Source organism: Artemia sp. Qi Xiang Cuo, chromosome 12 (genome assembly GCF_049724085.1).
Source record: "Artemia sp. Qi Xiang Cuo chromosome 12, ASM4972408v1, whole genome shotgun sequence".
Classification (NCBI taxonomy): domain Eukaryota; kingdom Metazoa; phylum Arthropoda; class Branchiopoda; order Anostraca; family Artemiidae; genus Artemia; species Artemia sp. Qi Xiang Cuo.
The window spans coordinates 67373664-67398260 of NC_142805.1; positions in this window are offsets into that span (position 1 = coordinate 67373664).

Sequence of the window (24597 nt, forward strand, 5' to 3'; positions counted from 1 at the left end):
AGGCTTCTTAGCAGACAAACTAAGTTTTGTCTTGAAAAACAGTTTCTTTTTCACAGCTTCCAATTGCAAGAATTCTCTTACATGTGTAATAGCGTCGGTCATATGTTGCAGACTGTGAAACCAAATCAAAATGCTCGTCAATTTATAGACAGGCTTCATTCCCGTGATGGAGAGATGGAAGCGACTTTGTTTTCCGTTCAATCAAAAATCAGAGGATCTCAGCAGTATTTTCAATATCTTTCCTATAAAGTAAAGTCAATGATTGAGCAATTGGGTCCACCTACTTTGTTTCTGGCAGTTTCATGTGCTGAGTGGTACTCTCCTGAATTTATTTACTATTTACGGACTGTCAATAAGAACTTACCTGGTGTGGCAAAAATGACCCCAGCAGAGTTGACTTGTCTAGATCCACTTGCAGTTTTCAAGCACTTTGACAAAAAATGGACACCTATATTTAATGAACTAATTTGTTCAAAGACAAATCCTTTGTTTGGTAAAATTAAGGATCATTTCTGGCGTATCGAGTATCAGAAACGAGGTGCGCCTTATGTACATTGCGTATTGTGGATTGAAGATTCTCCTATTATTGGGAAATCAACAGCATCTGAAGTGATTCAGTATATCAATAGTATTATAACTTGTGAAATAACAAATAGTCCAACTCTTCACAAACTGGTCAAAGACCATCAAGTGCACCACTGTAATAAATACTGTCAAAGAAAATATAAGAGAAAAAGAGGAAGATGGGTTACGTATTGTAAGTTTGGCTTTTCTAGATCTAGATCCAACATCTTGCGTCACGTTACTAATTATTTCATATATGGTAGGCTAACGATTGCTTAAGAAATCAAATATCTTGGAAAATATGAAAATACATCTCAAATGCAGTTGTTTTGTAAAATATAATAAAGATCAAACTCTTCCCTATACTAACTTGCATACGCAACTTCACTATAGTTGAGATTACAGTATTTATATCCGGGTTGCAGCGGTAGCTAGCAACCTAGTAAGAGACGATCACGTCCAATGTTAAGAAATTTACATTAAAAGACGATCACTGAAATAACAAACCATTCCATACATTGGACTTAGTTAGCTACTTGATTGTTTGAGTTTCGTCTCTTACTATTTAAAAGAAGAAAAAGCCGTAGGCTTTTTCCTGTTTGTATTTATAGTTAAAAAACGAACTCAAGTCCAAAGAAACTGAACACTGTGGTTCATTCATATTATCTTCATTATTTAAGCTAGAATGTAAATAAACAAGTTTTTTTTTTAATTTTAAATTGAAAAGATAGTGCTTTTAATTCAACATATTAAAAGTTCTCCCCGACGGGGAATCAAACCCCCTTCTCCCAGGTAACAAGTGGGCATACTTACCATTAGACTATCGAAGACTTATAAAATAAAAGTTACATATAAGATATGATAATTATAATAAAGAACGATTTTATTCCTATATTAAATAAACCTATACTAATTAATGATATAGTAATGATATGATTCTATTGATAGCCGAATGAAAAATTAAAGAAAATGATCCCGGTTGGCTTGAACCACCATCCTTTCGGTTAAAGGCCGATCGTGCTTGCCACTTGAACTATGACGTCATTAATAAAAGTTTAAAAATTAACAATATGTTGCACATGATAATTTTATCAATTGTCTTTTCATATTGCAGTCTTCTCAAAGATATTTGATTTATTAAACAATTTTGCCAAAAAATACCAAATTCCACATATTTGTAGACAGGAGCTCGAAACCTCTACAGTAAGGTTTTCTGATATTATATAAATTACAATAAAGAACGACCTCTTGCCTATACTAATCTGGGTTGCAGCGGTAGCTAGCAACCTAGTAAGAGACGATCACGTCCAATGTTAAGAAATATAAAAACCCATAGTTCCTAACAGAGGAGTCAGATCAAAACAAAAAGTACACCATTAGAACCGCCTTGTCCGAAACCCCTGTATAGTAAACTTTCTGTCCCTTGGCTTGAACAGCAAGGGAAATATATTGGCCAGAAAATCAATAAAAGTGGCAGCTACTACAACATTCTGCCTAAACGGGATATGTTTTTCTTTTTTGTTTTCTTTTGGATAGCAGTGCCAAGCTATCCAGAGATAGCTTGGCACTGGAACAACTTAGAGAGTTGTTCAATGGCTCATTTTAAAGGAAATTAATTGGGTCAAAAATCTATAGTAACTAAAATAAATTATTTCTAAAAGAGAATAGATTTTTCCACCAAAAACTGCATTTTTGATGTCTTTTCACACTGCAGTATTTCAAACATTATACCAGCGGTAAGATTTGAACCCACGCCTCCGAAGATAATAATAAAGTACACCATTAAGACAAATTCAAAAGTACACCATTAGAACCGCCTTGTCCGAAACCTCTGTATAGGAAACTTTCAGTCCCTTGGCTTGAACAGCAAGGGATATATATTGGCTTGAAAATCAAGAAAAGTGGCAGCTACTACAACATTCTGCCTAAACGGGATATTTTTTTTTCTTCTCCACAGATAGCTTGGCACTGGAACATCGTAGAGAGTTGTAATAATAAAGAACGACCTCTTGTCTATACTAAATTTTATAGGCCACTTAATTATAGTATAGGTTTGTAATGTATATCCGGGTTGCAGCGGTAGCTAGCAACCTAGTAAGAGACGATCACGTCCAATGTTAAGAAATATAAAAACCCCTAACTCCTGAGAAAAGAGTCAGATCAAAACAAAAATTACACCATTAGAACCACCTTGTCCAAAACCCCTTTTAAGGGAACTTATCACTCTTTGGCGTGAATAACAAAGAAAATATATTGGCTTGAAAATCAAGAAAATTTACTTTAACCAAGTTATTCTTCACAAACGGGGTATTTTTTTCTTTCTGCTTGATTTTCCTCCTCAACTAGCTGGGCACTGGAAAATCATAGAGAGCTGTATAATAGCTCATTTTAAAGGAAATTGAAACATCTAGTCACTTTTGTAATTAAAAATAAAATACTTTTTAAAGTAGAATCAATTTTGTCAAAAAAATTGCATTTTTGATGTATTTTCATGCTGCAGTCTTTTCAGGTTATATTTGAATTTTATAAAAAAGATCGAACTCTTCCCTATACTAACATGCATACGCAACTTCACTATAGTTAAGATTACAGTATTTATGTTTTTACATTAAAAGTTATAATAAAGAACGACTTCTTGCCTGTACTAAATTTTATACGCAACTTAATTATAGTATCCGGGTTGCAGCGGTAGCTAGCAACCTAGTAAGAGACGATCACGTCCAATGTTAAGAAATATAAAAACCCATAGTTCCTAACAAAGGAGTCAGATCAAATGCAAAAGTACACCATTAGAACCGCCTTGTCCGAAACCCCTGTATAGGAAACTTTCTGTCCCTTGGCTTGAAACAGCAAGGGAATTATATTGGCTTGAAAATCAAGAAAAGTGGCAGCTATTACAACATTCTGCCTAAACGGGTTATTTTTTTTCTTTTCCACAGATAGCTTGGCACTGGAACAACGTAGAGAGTTGTTCAATGGCTCATTTTAAAGGAAATTAATTGGGTTAAAAATCTATAGTAACTAAAATAAACTATTTCTAAAAGAGAATAAATTTTTCCACCAAAAACTGCATTTTTGATGTCTTTTCACACTGCAGTATTTCAAACATTATACCAGCGGTAAGATTTGAACCCACGCCTCCGAAGATAATAATAAAGAAAGACCTCTTGTCTATACTAAATTTTATAGGCCACTTAATTATAGTATAGGTTTTTAATGTATATCCGGGTTGCAGTGGTAGCTAGCAACCTAATATGAGACGATCACGTCCAATGTTAAGAAAAATAAAAACCCCTAACTCCTGAGAAAAGAGTCAGATCAAAAAAAAAATTACACCATTAGAACCACCTTGTCCAAAACCCCTATTAAGGAAACTTATCACTCTTTGGCTTGAATAACAAAGAAAATATATTGGCTTGAAAATCAAGAAAATTGACTTTAACCACGTTATTCTCCACAAACGGGGAATTTTTTTCTTTCTGCTTGATTTTCCTCCTCAACTAGCAGGGCACTGGAAAATCATAGAGAGTTGTATAATAGCTGATTTTAAAGAAAATTGCAACATCTAGTCACTTTTGTAATTAAAAATTTTTAAAGTAGACTCAATTTTGTCAAAAAAATTGCATTTTTGATGTATTTTCATACTGCAGTCTTTTCAAAGATATTTGAATTTTATAATAAAGATCGAACTCTTCCCTATAATAACTTGCATACGCAACTTGACTATAGTTAAGATTACAGTATTTATATTCTTACATTAAAAGTTATAATAAAGAACGACTTCTTGCCTGTACTAAATTTTATGCGCCACTTAATTATAGTATCCGGGTTGCAGCGGTAGCTAGCAACCTAGTGAGAGACGATCACATCCAATGTTAAGAAATATAAAAACCCATAGTGCCTAACAAAGGAGATCAAATTCAAAAGTACACCATTAGAACCGCCTTGTCCGAAACCCCTGTATAGGAAACTTTCTGTCCCTTGGCTTGAAACAGCAAGGGAAACATATTGGCTTGAAAATCAAGAATTAGAATAAAGAACGAATATTTTACCGATTATGTACTAATAACCATATATTACGTAATAAGTGACATGACGTAATATCTAAAAGCTATTGTGTACTAATAACCATATATGACTTAATGAGCGAGGTGACGTAAAAATTGAAAAAATTAATTTTGACTTTATTTTCGTTTTTATTTATTTACATTAAGGAACGAACAGTAGCCCATAGTACCTGATACAATATACATGAACAACTAAGCCAATAGCTCTAGCTGCAATAAGGCAAACAGTTGACGACAAACGCTGCAAGCAACTAATTCAACAGCTGAAGATACAATATAGCAAGCAGCTGTAGACAATTAGCCCAATAGTTAAAGGAACGACAAAACCAACAGGTGCAAGTGCAATAAAGCCAACAGCTGCAGACAACTAAGACAACAGGTGCAGTTGCAGTAGAGCATTACAGTAAAGAACGACATGACCATGCTAACTGAAATAATATATTTTACATTAAAAGACGATCATTAGAATAATAAACCACTGCACACATTCGACCTTGTTAGCTACTTGATTATTTGATACATTAAAAGACGATCACTGAAATAACAAACCATTCCATACATTGGACTTAGTTAGCTACTTGATTCTTTGAGTTTCGTCTCTTACTATTTAAAAGAAGAAAAAGCCGTAGGCTTTTTCCTGTTTGTATTTATAGTTAAAAAACGAACTCAAGCCCATCCGTTTGCAGCGGTAGGCAGCAACCTAGTAATAAACGATCACGTCCAATGTTAAGAAATATAAAAACCCATAGTTCCTAACAAAGGAGTCAGATCAAATTCAAAAGTACACCATTAGAACCGCCTTGTCCGAAACCCCTGTATAAGAAACTTTCTGTCCCTTGGCTTGAAACAGCAAGGGAATTATATTGGCTTGAAAATCAAGAAAAGTGGCAGCTATTACAACATTCTGCCTAAACGGGATATTTTTTTTTTCTTTTTTTCTTTTTTCTTCTTTTCCAGAGATAGCTTGGCACTGGAACATCGTAGAGAGTTGTTCAATGGCTCATTTTAAAGGAAATTAATTGGGTTAAAAATCTATATTAACTAAAATAAATTATTTCTAAAGAAGAATAAATTTTTCCACCAAAAACTGCATTTTTGATGTCTTTTCTCACTGCATTATTTATAATAAAAAATGACTTGTTGCCTATACTAAATTTTATAGGCCACTTAAACTATAGTAAAGGCTAGTATTTACATTAAAAGACGATCACTGAAATAACAAACCATTCCATACATTGGACTTAGTTAGCTACTTGATTGTTTGAGTTTTGTCTCTTACTATTTAAAAGAAGAAAAAGCCGTATGCTTTTTCCTGTTTGTATTTATAGTTAAAAAACGAATTCAAATCCAAAGAAACTGAACCCTGTGGTTCATTCATATTATCTTCATTATTTTAGCTAGAATGTAAATAAACAAGTTTCTTTTTTAAATTTTAAATTGAAAAGATACTGCTTTTAATTCATTATAATAAAGAACGACCTCTTGCCTATACTAAATTTTATACGCCACTTAATTATAGTATAGGTTAGTAATTCCACAGATAGCTTGGCACTGGAACATCGTAGAGAGTTTTAAATAGAATCATTTTTCTTACAAAATTACATTAAAAGAAGATCATTACAATAACAAACCATTGCATACATTGGACTTAGTTAGCTACTTGATTGTTTGAGGTTCGTCTCTTACTATTTCACGGAAGAAAAAGCCGTAGGCTTTTTCCTGTTTGTAATTCGGGTTGCAGTGGTAGCTAGCAACCTAGTCCAGGTTGCAGCGTTACATTAAAGAACGATCTCTCACCAATAGTATCCAGGTTGCAGCGGTAGCTAGCAACCTAGTAAGAGACGATCACGTCCAATGTTAAGAAATCTAAAAACCCATAGTTCCTAACGGAGGAGTCAGATCAAAACAAAAAGTACACCATTAGAACCGCCTTGTCGGAAAGCCCTGTATAATAAATGTTCAAATGTTCGAAGATTATAGAGTTAAAAATTTTCCCACACCGGGAATAGAACCCGGTCCTCCTAAGTGAAAGTTAACTATCCTAGCCACTAGACAAAATGGGACCATAAAGTATGATTTAAGAACCATATGCATATTATGATCTCACCATACCAATTATAATAAGGCCAAAACAAAATCGTCGAATTGCAACCTTAGTTTTGACACATCAGTTAAATCTTTATCAGACTTAAAAACTGTTTTGCTAGTTTTGCAGTAAAGAACGAACATTAGCCCATAGTAGCAGAAATAAGAATATCTAGGTTGCAGCGGTAGCTAGCAACCTATTAATTACATAATCCGGGTTGCAGTGGTAGCTAGCAACCTAGTAAGAAACGCACAATTAAAAGATGAGCATTAGAAGAACAAACCATTGCTTATATTGGACTTAGTTAGCTGCCTGATTCTTTGAGGTTCGTCTCTTACTATTTCAATGAAGAAAAAGCCGTAGGTTTTTTCCTGTTTTTAATAATACATTAAAGGATTACAATAATGATGAATTGAATCGATGTTTTATGTGTTTTTCAATTACTACAGGCTATGGTTCATTCTTTGCTATATATCTATTTTTCCGTATATACAGAGTTTTGTGGAAAAATCAATTCAATGGTTCCGGGTTGCAGCGGTAGCCAGCAACCTAGTAAGAGACGATCACGTCCAATGTTAAGAAATATAAAAACCCATAGTTCCTAAAAAAGGAGTCAGATCAAATTCAAAAGTACACCATTAGAACCACCTTGTCCGAAACCCCTGCATAGGAAACTTTCAGTCCCTTGACTTGAACAGCAAAGGAAATATATTGGCTTGAAAATCAAGAAAAGTGGCAGCTATTACAACGTTCTGCCTAAACGGGATATTTTTTCCTTTTTTTCTTTTCCACAGATAGCTTGGGACTGGAACATCGTAGAGAGTTGTAATAATAAAGAACGACCTCTTGTCTATACTAAATTTTATAGGCCACTTAATTATAGTATCCGGGTTGCAGCGGTAGCTAGTAACTTAGTAAGAGACGATCACGTCCAATGTTAAGAAATATAAAAACCCATAGTTCCTAACAAAGGAGTCAGATCAAATTCAAAAGTACACCATTAGAACTGCCTTGTCCGAAACCCCTGTATAGGAAACTTTCTGTCCCTTGGCTTGAAACAGCAAGGGAAATATATTTGCTTGAAAATCAAGAAAAGTGGCAGCTATTACAACGTTCTGCCTAAACGGTTTTTTTTTCTTTTCCAGAGATAGCTTGGCACTGGAACAACGTAGAGAGTTGTTCAATGGCTCATTTTAAAGGAAATTAATTGGGTTAAAAATCTATAGTAACTAAAATAAATTATTTCTAAAAGAGAATAAATTTTTCCACCAAAAACTGCATTTTTGATGTCTTTTCACACTGCAGTATTTCAAACATCTTACCAGCGGTAAGATTTGAACCCATGCCTCCAAAGAGACTGGTGGCTAACACCAGTGCCTTGGACCACTCGGCCAGGCTGCCTCTCATAAATAATATATATGTGAATCTGGGTTGCAGCAGTAGCTAGCAGCCTAGTAAGAGACGATCAGTCCAATGCTAAGAAATCCAGTTTGCAGCGGTAGCTAGCAATCTAGTAAGAGACGCTCACGTGCCTAAACGGGATATTGTTTTCTCTTTTCTTTTGTATCCAGAGATAGCTTGGCACTGGAACATCGTAGAGGGTTGTTCAATAGCTCATTTTAAAGGAAATTAATTGGGTTAAAAATCTATAGTAATTAAAATAAATTATTTCTAAAAGAGAATAAATTTTACCACCAAAAACCGCATTTTCGATGTCTTTTCACACTGCAGTCTTTCAAACATAATCGCATACCAGCGGTAAGATTTGAACCCACGCCTCCGAAGAGACTGGTGGCTAACACCAGCGCCTTGGACCACTCGTTCACGCTGCCTCTCATAAATAAATATATATGTGAATTTGGGTTGCAGCAGTAGCTAGCAACCTAGTAAGAAACGATCAGTCCAATGCTAAGAAATATAAAAACCCATAGTTCCTAAAAAAGGAGTCAGATCAAAACAAATTATAATAAAGAACGAATATTTTACCGATTATCTACTAATAACCATATATGACGTAATAAGTGACATGACGCAATATCTAAACTAATAACCATATATGACTTAATGAGCGACGTGACGTAAAAATTGAAAAAATTAATTTTTATTTTATTTTCGTTTTTAGTTCAGAATCGCTAAAGTTATAAACTGCAAAAATATTTATGGTGTCTGAACAATAGTTTTAATTTTTTAATTTAGACTAGAAAAATACCTGAAAATTTAAAAATTAGTTTAATTTTTTGTTAGGTTCTTGATACTTGATACGTGACATAAACATTTAACTGATGGTTACATAATGGTTTCAATCAAGCAAGCTACACTCAAGTTAGAAAAACAGTACTACCAAAAAACAGAGATAGCATCTTGAAAAAAGAATCTGGGTTGCAGCGGTAGCTAGCAACCTAGTAAGAGACGATCACGTCCAAGGTTAAGAAATATAAAAACCCATAGTTCCTAAAAAAGGAGTCAAATCAAAACAAAAAGTACACCATTAGAACCACCTTGTCCGAAACCCCTGTATAGGAAACTTTCTGTCCCTTGGCTTGAATAGCAAGGGAAATATATTGGCTTGAAAATCAGGAAAAGTGGCAGCTATTACAACATTCTGCCTAAACGGGATATTTTTTTCTCTTTTCTTTTGTACCCAGAGATAGCTTGGCACTGGAACATCGTAGAGGGTTGTTCAATAGCTCATTTTAAAGGAAATTAATTGGGTTAAAAATCTATAGTAACAAAAATAAATTATTTCTAAAAAGAGAATAAATTTTTCCACCAAAAACTGCATTTTCGATGTCTTTTCACACTGCAGTCTTTCAAACATAATCGTATACCAGCGGTAAGATTTGAACCCACGCCTCCGAAGAGACTGGTGGCTAACACCAGTGCCTTGGACCACTCGGCCAGGCTGCCTCTCATAAATAAATATATATGTGAATTTGGGTTGCAGCAGTAGCTAGGAACCTAGTAAGAGACGATCAGTCCAATGCTAAGAAATATAAAAACCCAAAACTCCTCTGGGTTGCAGCGGTAGCTAGCAACCTAGTAAGAGACGATCACGTCCAATGTTAAGAAATATAAAAGCCCATAGTTCCTAAAAAAGGAGTCAGATCAAAACAAATCCGGGTTACAGCGGTAGCTAGCAACCTTGTAAGAGACGATCACGTCCAATGTTAAGAAATATAAAAACCCATAACTCCTAAAAAAGAGTCAGATCAAAACAAAAAGTACACCATTAGAATTGCCTTGTCCAAAATTCCTATTAGGGAAACATACCGCCCTTTGGCTTGAATAACAAAGAAAATATATTGGCTTGAAAAGCAAGAAAATTGACTTTTACAACGTTATTCTCCACAAAGGGGATATTTTTTTCTTTCTTCTTCTTTTCCACAGATATCTTGGCACTGGAACATCGTAGAGAGTTGTTCAATGGCTCATTTTAAAGGAAATTAATGGCGTTAAAAACCTTTTGTACTTAAAACAATGTATTTTTTAAATAGAATCAGTTTTTTACGAAAAAATTGCTTATTTCATATTAAAGATTGATCAATGACGTCATTATTGTATACCATTGGTAGGATTTGAACCCACACCTCAGAAGAGACTGGTGACTAACACCAGCACCTTGGACCACTCGGCCAAGAAAAATATCCCACAAACGGGATATTTTTTTCTTTCTTTCGTCTTCTTCTTTTTTTCCATAGATAGCTTGGCACTGGGACATTGAAGAAAGTTGTTCAATGGCTCATTTTAAAGGAAATCTCTAGATCTAGTGCCATTTCTACTTAATTTTCTTTCAAATTAATTATTTTTTACGGAAAACTTAAGTTTTTATTATAATAAAGAACGAACTCTATTATAATAAAGAACGAACATTTTACCGATTATCTACTAATAACCATATATGACGTAATAAGTGACATGACGTAATATCTAAAACCTATTGTGTACTAATAACCATGTATGAATTAATGACCGACCTGACGTAAAAATTGAAAAATTTTATTTTGTTTTATTTTCGTTTTTAGTTCAGAATCGCTAAAGTTATAAACTGCAAACATATTTATGGTGTCTGAACAATAGTTTTAATCTTTTAATTTAGACTAGAAAAATACCTGAAAATTTAAAATTTAGTTTAATTTTTTCTTAGGTTCTTGATACTTGATACGTGACATAAACATTCAACTAATGGTTACATAATGGTTTCAATCAAGCAAGCTAAACGCAAGCTAAAAAAACAGTACTACCAAAAAACAGAAACAGCATCTTGAAAAGAGAAAAGCAAAGGTATTCAACCGACCAGGTGTATCAAGATGCGAAAATTGATAGTGAAAAATTACTACTTAAGAACGACAAAGATGTAAATGGTCTCATTCGTTAATTAGATAATGGTTAGATCAAAGCAAGCTGCACGCAAGTTAAAAAACAGTACTACACAGACAACAGAGATAGTATCTGGAAAAGAGAAAAGCAAAGGTATTCAACCGACCAGGCGTATCGAGAAGTAAAAATTGAAAGAGCAAAACAAAACAGCAAGATGTGTTATCAAAATGATGAATCTGGGTTGCAGCGGTAGCTAGCAACCTAGTAAGAGACGATCACGTCCAATGTTAAGAAATATAAAGACCCATAGTTCCTAAAAAAAGAATCAGATCAAACACAAAAAGTACACCATTAGAACCGCCTTGTCCGAAACCCCTGTATAATAAAATTTCTGTCCCTGGGCTTGAACAGCAAGGGAAATATATTGGCTTGAAAATCAAGAAAAGTGGCAGCTACTATAACATTCTGCCTAAACAGGATATTTTTTTTCTTTTTTTCTTTTTTTGTATCCAGAGATAGCTTGGCACTGGAACATCGTAGAGGGTTGTTCAATAGCTTATTTTAAAGGAAATTAATTGGGTTAAAATTCCATAGTAACTAAAATAAATTATTTCTAAAAGAGAATAAATTTTTTCACCAAAAACTGCATTTTTGATGTCTCTTCACACTGCAGTCTTTCAAACACAATCGTATACCAGCGGTAAGATTTGAAACCACGCCTCCGAAGAGACTGGTGACTAACACCAGTGCCTTGGATCCGGGTTGCAGCGGTAGCTAGCAACCTAGTAAGAGACGATCACGTCCAATGTTAAGAAATATAAAAACCCATAGTTCCTAAAAAAGGAGTCCGCCTTGTCCGAAACCCTGTATAGGAAACTTTCTGTCCCTTGGCTTTAACAGCAAGGGAAATATATTGGCTTGAAAATCAAGAAAAGTGGCAGCTACTACAACATTCTGCCTAAACGGGATATTTTTTTCTTTCTTCTTATCCACAGATAGCTTGGCACTGGAACATCGTAAAGAGTTGTTCAAGGGCTCATTTTAAAGGAAATCTCTAGATCTAGCAACTTTTGCACTTAATTTTTTTTTTCAATTAATTATTTTTTACGAAAAACTTAATTTTTTATATACAATATTGACCAATGACGTCATAGTCGTTGGATGTAGTTAGTATTACATAATTATAATAAAGAACGAATATTTTACCGATTTTCCGGGTTGCAGCGGTAGCTAGCAACCTAGTAAGAGACGATCACGTCCAATGTTAAGAAATATAAAAACCCATAGTTCCTAACAAAGGAGTCAAATCAAAACAAAAAGTACACCATTAGAACCACCTAGTACGAAACCCCTGTATAGGAAACTTTCTGTCCCTTGGCTTGAACAGCAAGGGGAATATATTGGCTAGAAAATCAAGAAAAGTGGCAGCTACTACAATTTCTGCCTAAATGGGATATTTTTTTCTTTCTTTTTTTCTTTTTTTCTTTTGTATCCAGAGATAGCTTGGCACTGGAACATCGTAGAGAGTTGTTCAATGGCTCATTTTAAAGGAAATTAATTGGGTTAAAAACCTTTTGTAACTAAAATAAATTATTTCTAAAAGTGAGTAAATTCTTCCACCAAAAACTGCATTTTTGATGTCTTTTCACACTGCAGTATTTCAAACATAATCGTATACCAGCGGTAAGATTTGAACCCACGCCTCCGAAGAGACTGGTGGCTAACACCAGTGCCTTGGACCACTCGGCCAGGCTGCCTCTCATAAATAATATATATGTAAATCTGGGTTGCAGCATCCGGGTTGCAGCGGTAGCTAGCAACCTAGTAAGAGACGATCACGTCCAATGTTAAGAAATATAAAAACCCATAGTTCCTAAAAAAAAGAGTCAGATCAAAACAAAAAGTACACCATTAAAACTGCCTTGTCCGAAACCCCTGTATAGGAGACTTTCTGTCCTTGAACAGTAAGGGAAATATATTGGCTTGAAAATCAAGAAAAGTGGCAGCTACTACAACATTCTGCCTAAACGGGATATTTTGTTCTTTCTTCTTTTCCACAGATAGCTTGGCACTGGAACATCGTAGAGAGTTGTTCAATGGCTCATTTTAAAGGAAATCTCTAGATCTAGCAACTTTTGCACTTAATTTTTTTTTTCAATTAATTATTTTTTACGAAAAACTTAATTTCTTATATAAAATATTGACCAATGACTTCATAGTCGTTGGATGTAGTTAGTATTACATAATTATAATAAAGAACGAATATTTTACCGATTATCTACAAATAACCATATATGACGTAATAAGTGACATGACGTAATATCTAAAACCTATTGTGTACTAATAACCATATATGACATAATGAGCGACGTGACGTAAAAATTGATACAGTAAAGAACGATCTCTCGCCCATAGTAACTGATATGTTACATTAAAAGAAGATCATTGGAATAAAAAGTTATTGCATGCATTGGACTTAGTTAGCTACTTGATTACAATAAAGAACGAAACCATGTTAACTGAAACATAAACAGGTATTATTTGATTTCCATCAGTATTATGGCTGTAGAGATGGCTGACACCTAGTAATGAACAAACCATCTGGGTTGCAGTGGTATCTGGGTTGCAGCAGTAGCTAGCAACCTAGTAAGAGACGATCACGTCCAATGTTAAGAAATATAAAAACCCTTAGCTCCTAAAAAAGGAGTCAAATCAAATTTATATAAAGAACAAACTCTTGCCTATACAAACTTGTATAGTGGGACATAAGGATCGATCAAAAATGGTGTTAGTCATTGGTGCCTTTTTGGTCACCGGCAGCACGGTGGCTCAGAGACTTTCTTTCAAATATAAAAGATGTAGGTTCGAATCACTGCACGGTAACGAACAATAGTAATTTGAGCCTCCTGATGAAAATATTAAAATCCCCAAGCTGTAGAAAAACAGTCATATTGATTAAGAATCATGACAATATTGTTTTCAGTGCAACAAATTTCTCAACTGAAACTTAAGGAATCATTCCTTTATTCGATATTGATCCCTTACTACAGGCGGATTTGAACCCGCAAACCTCTTATCACATTTTCATCCATCGTGCTGTAATAAGGTATTCATTGATTTGATTTTTCCACAAAACTGTGCATATACGGATAAATAGATTGTGATTAAGGTATTCTAAAGGCAATTTTCTATTGAACCGTTTTAATCCATAAAGGGTCGATATGTTTCTTTATGGGGACTATGTAAGTTTAGATAGATAGATAGATATTTGTTTCGAAAAATTACTATCACAAGCCCTAAAGGGCAGACTTTGAATTTTGAAGTCCATAAAAAACAAATAATCAAGAAAATCATAATCCGGGTTGCAGCGGTAGCTAGCAACCTAGTAAGAGACGATCACGTCCAATGTTAAGAAGTATTAAAACCCCTAACTCCTGAGAAAAGAGTCAGATCAAAACAAAAATTACACCATTAGAACCACCTTGTCCAAAACCCCAATTAAGGAAACTTATCACTCTTTGGCTTTAATAACAAAGAAAATATATTGGCTTGAAAATCAAGAAAATTGACTTTAACCACGTTATTCTCCACAAATGGGATATTTTTTTCTTTCCGCTTGATTTTTCTCCTCAACTAGCTGGGCACTGGAAAATCATAGAGAGCTGTACAATAGCTCATTTTAAAGGAAATTGCAACATCTAGTCACTTTTGTAATTAAAAATAAAATACTTTTTAAAGTAGAATCAATTTTGTCAAAAAATATGCATTTTTGATGTATTTTCATGCTGCAGTCTTTTCAAATATATTTGAATTTTGAAGCAATCAAATATAATAAAGATTCAAATATATAATAAAGATCAAACTCTTCCCTATACTAACTTGCATACGCAACTTAACTATAGTTAAGATTACAGTATTTATATTTTTACATTAAAAGACGATCAATGAAATAACAAACCATTCCATACATTGGACTTAGTTAGCTACTGGATTGTTTGAGTTTTGTCTTCTACTATTTAAAAGAAGAAAAAGCCGTAGGCTTTTTCCTGTTTGTTATTTATAATAAAGAACGACCTCTTCCCTATACTAAATTTTATACGCCACTTAGTTATAGATAAGGTTTTCCGGGTTGTCCAGGTTGCAGCGGTAGCTAGCAACCTAGTAAGAGACGATCACGTCCAATGTTAAGAAATATAAAAACCCATAGTTCCTAACAAAGGAGTCAGATCAAAACAAAAAGTACACCATTAGAACCGCCTTGTCCAAAACCCCTGTATAGGAAACTTTCTGTCCTTTGGCTTGAACAGCAAGGGAAATATATTGGCTTGAAAATCAAGAAAAGTGACAGCTACTACAACATTCTGCCTAAACGGGATATTTTTTTCTTTCTTTTTTCTTTTTCTTTTCTACAGATAGCTTGGCACTGGAACATTGTAGAGGGTTGTTCAATAGCTCATTTTAAAGGAAATTAATTGGGTTAAAAACCTTTTGTAACTAAAATAAATTATTTCTAAAAGAGAATAAATTTTTCCACCAAAAACTGCATTTTTGATGTCTTTTCTCACTGCAGTCTTTCAAACACAATCGTATACCAGCGGTAAGATTTGAACCCACGCCTCCGAAGAGACTGGTGGCTAACACCAGTGCCTTGGACCGCTTGGCCAGGCTGCCTCTCATAAATAACTATATATGTGAATCTGGGTTGCAGCAGTAGCTAGCAATCTAGTAAGAGACGATCAGTCCAAGGATAAGAAGTAGAACAAAACTCCTAAAAATAGAGTCAAATCAAAACAAAAGTACATCATTAGAATTACCTTGTCTGAAACCCTACTAGATAAATAATGAATGTCGTCATAGTTTTATATTAAAGCTATGACGTGAATAGAAAAACACGAAATTATATTGTTGTTTCTGAAGATGTCATGAAATAATATCATTGCGCTATGACGTCATCTTGAAATAAAATCATTACGCCGTGACGGCATAATTACTATATAAGAAGCGTCAGAACTGTAAATGTTCTCATTCATAATTACATAAAGGTTTCAATCAAGCAAGCTGCACGCAATTTAAAAAAAACAGTCCTACACAAACAACAGAGATAGTATCTTGAAAAGAGAAAAGCAAAGGTATTCAACTGACCAGGCATATCGAGAAGTAAAAATTGAGAGAGCAAAATAAAAGATCAAGGAGCGTTATCACAATGATGAAGATTACCGAATCGAATATAAGAAAGAAGAAAAGCAAAGGTATTCAACCGTCCAGGTGTATCGAGAAGTAATCCTAGTAAGAGACGATCACGTCACATACTGAGAAATACAATAACCCGTAACTCCTAAAATTAGTGTCAGATCGAAACGTAAAGTACACCATTAAAACCACCTTGTCCAAAACTCACAGTCTCTACATAGGAAACTTACACTCTCTTGTCTGGAACAACGAAGAAAATATGTTGGCTTTAAAAACAAGAAAAGTGGCTTGATCTATGATATTCTGAATCGACGGTACCTTTTTTTCCTTTGATTTCCTTCCGGCTTGCTTGGCACTGGAAAATCATAGAAAGCTGTTTAATGACTCATTTTAAAGAAAATTGATACATTTAGTGCCTTTTGTAATTAAAAGATTTGCATAAAGTATCGATATAGTTCATTATAAATGAGGACTATGTAAGTTTTATCGGATACAGCTGAAACCTAGTAAAGAACAAACAGCGGCACATAGTGGCTAAAAGTTAAGATAATAAAAGCATCTTTTGAAAAGTTGCTTATTTGGAATATAGTGCCTTACTAAGGATCATCTCTTACTATTCCAACTAAGAAAAAGCCATAGGTTTTTTCCTGTTGGATCGTAGTTTTATCATTTTATCGGATATCCAGGTTGCAGTGGTAGCTAGCTGTAATATATTAAGAAGCGATCACGTCCAATACTAAAAAATGTAATAGCCCATAACTCCTGAAAATAGTGTCGGATCAAACAAGAAATTCACTATTAGAATCGACTTTTCCGAAACCCCTATATAGGAAATTTACCATCCCTTGGATTCAATAATGAGGAAAATCAATTGGTTTGAAAAACAAGATAAGTTGCTTTAACTACGATATTTTACATACCTCTTTTCCTCCTTAGATAGCTTGGCAATGGAGCATCGTAGAGAGCTGTTTAATGGCTCGTTTTAAAGAAAATTGATGTGGTTAAAAATCTTCTGTAATTAAAAAAATTAATTTTTAAATAGAAATCAGTTTTTTACGAAAAACTGTATTTCTTACGCACAAGATTGATCAATGATGTCATAATCGTAGGTTGTAGCCAGGCTGTATCTTAAAAAACAAATTGAGAAAAAGCCATAGGCTTTTCCTGTTTGTAATTTTGTGATACTAGACCAACAAGGGCAGCTAAAGCAAAGGATATTGGTATTAAATTCACAATGGATGAAAATCACCAACCTGGACCATCAAATAAGACAAGACCCAAAAAACAAAATTTTCAAGTGTTGTAAATAATAGTTCGTTGGAAGAAAAAGAAGTTTTTGTCCCACCACCTGAACAATTAACAAATCCTTCCAGGTTGCAGCGGTAGCTAGCAAACTAGTAAGAGGCGATCACGTCCCATACTAAGAAATACAATAACCCATAAGTCCTAAAAATTGTGTCAGATCGAATCATTACATTAAAAGACAATCATTTGAATGTATAGTAAAGTTACGTAAAGGATCGATGTGGTTCATTATAAATTATAAAAGGTTTAGAGTTTCTAATGTTCGAAGATTATCCGGGTTGCAGCGGTAGCTAGCAACCTAGTAAGAGACGATCATTACTATATAAGAAGCGTCAGAACTGTAAATGTTCTCATTCATAATTAGATAATGGTTAGATCAAAGCAAGGTATACGCAAGTTAAAAAACAGTACTACACAAACAACAGAGATAGTATCTCGAAAAGAAAAAAGCAAAGGTATTCAAACGACCAGGCGTATCGAGAAGTAATAATTGAGAGAGGAAAACAAAACAGCAATATGTGTTATCACAATGATGAAGATTATAGACATGCAAAAACTAAGACAGCCAAACAAAAGATCAAGGAACGGTATGGTAATGATGAAGATTACCGAATCAAATATAAGAAAAAAGAAAAGAAAAGGTATTCAACCGTCCAGGTGTATCGACAAGTAAAAATTGAGACAGCCAAACAAAAGATCAAGGAGCGTTAAGTCGAGGGCTCGCACAAGGATCTAAGTCATTATATAGAAGAAGTGTCAAGTAGACTCTGTCGTAATAATAGTCAAGACTTCATATACGGTGATAGCAATATTAGAGTTTCTGTGGATGAAAATACAATAATAAAATTATTTGGTGAGAGCCTTGATAAGGTAGCTAACATCAGGGATGTATACCCCACAATGCATTGTGACAGTTGCGAGCAGATAAAGACAAAATACCAATTGAAGAGTCTAAGATCTTATTCAAATAAGAAAGGTTTTGATGTAATGATGGCCACGATTTTAGAACACCTACAACAGGACATACCCAAAGATGACAGAGAATAGCTAATTCATTGTACAGGTTGGAAAGAGGATGTCAGAGATTCATTCTCAGTCTGTGATTACTGTGCTGGGAAAATGTTGAAAAGTCAGGAGAATGTCCGATCAGTATTAAATAACCTTCATATAGACTGTACACCGGAATGTATAAAGTGTTTAAAAAATTTTGAAATGGCAATGATTCGATTTTTTAATGCCTTGTCTTACGATCGTCAGATTAGGGCAGGTAACTGCATTGAAGAGACCAAGAACAGAACTTGTTGACGCTCTTAAGGAGAGAATAGTATATCTACCTGTTGATGTGCAAGCAAATGCAGATATTCAGCCTGAAAAACGTCTTAACATTGATAGCTTTGTAGTCATTGTCAATGGTCAGCCTACTTACAACAAGAATGTTTGGACTGCACTAATAGATCTGAGAAAAGTCCATGAAGCAATGTTGTGGTTAAGAGATTATTATAATAAAGAACGACCTCTTTCCTATACTAAATTTTATAGGCCACTTAACTATAGTATAGGCTAGTACAGTTATTATATTTAAGGTCAATATATTAAAATTTTCCACTAAAAGGCGGTCATTGGAATAAAAACCCAATATATACATTTAATTTAGTTAGCTACTTGATTGTTTGAGGCTAGTCTCTTACTATTTCAAAGAAGAAAAAGCCGTAGGTTTTTTCCTGTTTGTAATCAATTAGAAAGAGTTTTATAATAAAGAACGACCTCTTGCCTATACTAAATTTTATAGGCCACTTAACTATAGTATAGGTTAGTACAGTTATTATATTTAAGGTCAATATATTAAAATTTTCCACTAAAAGACGGTAATTGGAATAAAAACCCAATACATACATTTGATTAAGTTACTTGATTGTTTGAGACTAGTCTCTTACTATTTCAAAGAAGAAAAAGCCGTAGGCTTTTTCCTGTTTGTAATCAATTAGAAAGACCGATATACCTTCAAATTCGGGTTGCAGCGGTAGCTAGCAACCTAGTAAGAGACGATCACGTCCAATGTTAAGAAATATAAAAACCCATAGTTCCTAACAAAGGAGTCAGATCAAAACAAAAGTACACCATTAGAACCGCCTTGTCCGAAACCCCTGTATAGGAAACTTTCTGTCATTTGGCTTGAACAGCAAGAGAAATATATTGGCTTGAAAATCAAGAAAAGTGGCAGCTACTACAACATTCTGCCTAATGGGGATATTTTTTTCTTTCTTGTTATCCAGAGATAGCTTTGCACTGGATACATTAAAGAACGATCTTCAGTTCATAATAACTGAAGTGTTATAAGGAACCATTATATAGATGATGCTTACAGTAATCAAAGGTTACTGTTTACAATGTGTTGAAAAGATATTAAAAGACTATCATTGGAATGTAAAACCATTGTTTACATTTTACAATAAAGAACGAACTCTAAACTATAATACTAACTCAAAGGTGTGAATGGGTGCGTTGAACGGTTTTACAGTATTCGGGCTGTTATAGTCACATAAAGGATGGATGTGGTTCTTTATAAGTTATAAAAGGTATAGAGTTCTAATGTTCGAAGATTATAGAGTTAAAAATTTTCCCATACCGGGACTCGAACCTAGATGAAGGCCAGCTATCCTAACCGCTAGACCTTATGGGACTATAAAACAGTATGATTGAAAAACCATATGCATATAATTATTTCATCATACCAATTATGACAAGCCCAAAACAAAATCGTCGACTTGCAACCTTATCCGGGTTGCCTCCGGGTTGCAGCAGTAGCTAGCATCCGAGTTGCAGTGGTAGCTAGCAATCCGGGTTGCAGCGGTAGCTAGCAACCTAGTAAGAGACGATCACGTCCAATGTTAAGAAATAAAAAACTCATAGCTCCTAAAAAAGCAGTCAGATCAAAACAAAAAGTACACCATTAGAACAGCCTTGTCTGAAACCCCTGTATAGAAAACTTTCTGTCATTTAGCTTGAACAACAATCGAAATATATTGTCTTGAAAATCAAGAAAATTGACTTTAACCACGTTATTCTCCAAAAATGGGATATTTTTTCTTTCTTTCTTTTGTTTCCAAAGATAGCTTGGCACTGGAACATCGTAGAGAGTTCTTCAATGGCTCATTTTAAAGGAAATTAATTGGGTTAAAAATCTGTAGTAACTAAAATAAATTATTTCTGAAAGAGAATAAATTTTTCCACCAAGAAATGCATATTTGATGTCTTTTCATGCTGCAGTCTTTAAAGATATTTGATTTTTGTACATACGGGTTGCAGCGGTAGCTAGCAACCTAGTAAGGGACGATCACCTCCAATGTTAAGAAATATAAAACCCCCCAACTCCTAAAATAAGAGTCAGATCAAAACAAAAAGTACACCATTACAACCGCCTTGTCCGAAACCTCTTACCGCCCTTTGGCTTGAATAACAAAGAAAATATATTGGCTTGAAAATCAAGAAAATTGACTTTCACCACGTTATTCTTCACAAACGGGATATTTTTTTCTTTCCGCTTGATTTTTCTCCTCAGCTAACTGGGCACTGGAAAATCATAGAGAGCTGTATAATAGCTCATTTTAAAGGAAATTGCAACATCTAGTGCCTTTTGTAATTAAAAGTAAAATACTTTTTAAAGTAGAATCAATTTTGTCAAAAAAAATTGCATTTTTGATGTATTTTCATGCTGCAGTCTTTTCAAAGATATTTGAATTTTGAAGCAATTTAACAGTTCATGGTAATGAACTCTATAGTAATAATAGCTACTTGTCTCAATAGTAACCGAAACTCCTGGAACCAAAATTTTCTTTTTTGGTTTAATCGCTAAAATTATTATGTAAACTGCAAAAATATTTATGATGCCTAATCAGTAATAGTAATTTCTTAATTTAAACAACAAAAATACATAAAAATTTTATAATTAGTTTTCCTGGAAGAATTTTCTTTTTATCTCAGTTCAAAGTTATAATTGTATCCTGGAACCAAACTTTTCTTGGTTTGTAACCCGTAAAGCACGTATCTCCATATTATTGTCTTATAATTGCAATTATTTTAGTTTTCAGTCCAGAATCGCTAAACTTATTATGTAAACTGCAAAAATATTTATTGTGTCTAACCAATAATACTAATTTTGTAATTCAAACAAGATAAATACCTGAAAATTAAAAAATTAGTTTTTTTTATGCTAGGTTTTAGATACTCCACACGGGGTATTGTGTACTTAATAATTTTAAACCTTAAAAAAATATGGTCTCGCTTGAAAGGAAAAAAAGAAAGAATAACCAAAAAAAACATCGAAATAGAGCAATCCAAATTTCTACTAATAAAAAACTTTACTACACAAAAAATAAAGCTAACATCCTGAAATATAAGAAAAGTTTATTTAAAAGAGATAAAAATGCCACCGAACGCAATATAGCTCGAGAACGCGTATGGATTGCAACTAATCCGGGTTGCAGCGGTAGCTAGCAACCTAGTAAGAGACGATCATTATAATAAAGAACGACCTCTTGTCTATACTAAATTTTATATGCCACTTAATTATAGTATAGGTTAGTATTTCCACAAATAGCTTGGCACTGGAACATCGTAGAGACTTGTTCAATGGCTCATTTTAAAGGAAATTAATGGGGTTAATAACCTTTTGTAATTAAAACAAATTATTTTTAAAATAGAATCAGGTTTTTTACTAAAAACTACATATTTCATATTAAAGATAGATCAATGACGGCATAATCGTATACCAGCGGTAGGATTAGAACCCGTGCCTCCGAAGAGACTGGTGACTAACATCAGCGCCTTAGACCACTCGGCCAAGCTGCCTCTCACAATTATATATGCGAATCCGGGTTGAAGAATTACAATAAAGAACGAACTTCCAGCTCATAGTAACTAAAATAAAATTATAATTTCAGGTTAAAGATTGATCAAAGATGTTTTAATCGTAGGCTGTATCCTGGTCATCTCTTACTATTCCAATTAAGAAAAAGACAGTAGGATTTTTCCTGTTTTTTTATAATAAAGAATTAACACTTGCTCATATTAACTGAAATATCATAGACAGCTCAATGATGATGGAGCGATGTTTATCCGGGTTGCAGCGGTAGCTAGCAACCTAGTAAGAGACGATCACGTCCAATGTTAAGAAATATAAAAACCCATAGTTCCTAAAAAAGGAGTCAAATCAAAACAAAAAGTACACCATTAGAACTGCCTTGTCCGAAACCCCTGTATAGTAAACTTTCTGTCCCTTGGCTTGAACAGCAAGGGAAATATATTGGCTTGAAAATCAAGAAAAGTGGCAGCTACTACAACATTCTGCCTAAACGGGATATTTTTTTTTCTTTTTTTCTTTTTTCTTTTTTTCCAGAGATAGCTTGGCACTGGAACATCGTAGAGAGTTGTTCAATGGCTCATTTTAAAGGAAATAAATTGGGTTAAAAATCTATAGTAACTAAAATAAATTATTTCTAAAAGAGAATAAATTTTTCCACCAAAAACTGCATTTTTGATGTCTTTTCACACTGCAGTCTTTCAAACATAATCGTTTACCAGCGGAACCCACACCTCCAAAGAGACTGGTGGCTAACACCAGTGTCTTGGATCACTCGGCCAAGCTGCCTCTCATAATTTGGGTTGCAGCAGTAGCTAGCAACCTAGCATGAGACGATCAGTCCAATGCTAAGAAATATAAAAACCCAAAACTCTTAAAAATAGAGTAAGATCAACACAAAAGTGCATCATTAGAACTACCTTGTCTGAAATCCTACTAGATAAATAATGAATGTCATCATAGTTTTATATTAGAGCTATGAGACGTGAATAGAAAAACACGAAATTGTATTGTTGTTTCTGAAAACGTCATGAAATAATACCATTGCGCCATGACGTCATGAAATAGAATCATTACGCCGTGACCTCATAATTACTATATAATGTTCTTATTCATAATTAGATAATGGTTAGATCAAAGCAAACTATACGCAAGTTAAAAAAACAGTACTACACAAACAACAGAGATAGTATCTTGAAAAGAAAAAAGCAAAGGTATTCAACCGACCAGGCGTATTGAGAAGTAATGAAATAAAACAGCAAGATAAGTTATCACAATGATGAAGATTATAGACATGCAAAAATTGAGACAGCCAAACAAAAGATCAAGGAACGGTGTGGTAATGATGAAGATTACAGAGAAGCAACAATTGAGCAGGCTAGATAAAAGAGCAAGGAACGGTATGATAATGATGAATATTACAGAGAAACAAGAATTGAGCAGGCTAGACAAAAGATCAAGGAGCGTTATCACAATGATAAACTTTATAGAGAAGCAACAATTGAGCAGGCTAGACAAAAGAGCAAGGAACGGTATGATAATGATAAAGATTACAGAGAAGCAAGAATTGATACACAAAGGACCGATATAGTTCATCATAATCCGGGTTGCACCAGTAGCTAGCAACCTAGTAAGAGACGATTAAGTCCAATGTTAAGAAATAAAAAACCCAAAGCTCGTTAAAAAGGAGTCAGATCAAAACAAAAAGTACACCATTAGAACCGCCTTGTCCGAAACCCCTGTATAGGAAACTTTCTATCCTTTGGCTTGAACAGTAAGGGAAATATATTGGTTTGAAAATGAAGAAAAGTGGCAGCTACTACAACATTCTGCCTATACGGGATATTTTTTTCTTTCTTTCTTTTGTTTCCAGAGATAGCTTGGCACTGGAACATCGTAAAAAGTTGTTCAATGGCTCATTTGAAAGGAAATTAATTGGGTTAAAAACCTTTTCTAACTAAAGCAAATTATTTTAAAACAGGAGAAATTTTTCCACTTATCCGGGTTGCAGCGGTAGCTAGCAACCTAGTAAGAGACGATCACGTCCAATGTTAAGAAATATAAAAACCCATAGTTCCTAAAAAAGGAGTCAAATCAAAACAAAAAGTACAACATTAGAACCGCCTTATCCGAAACCCCTATAAAGGAAACTTACCGCCCTTTGGCTTGAATAACAAAGAAAATATATTGGCTTGAAAATCAAGAAAATA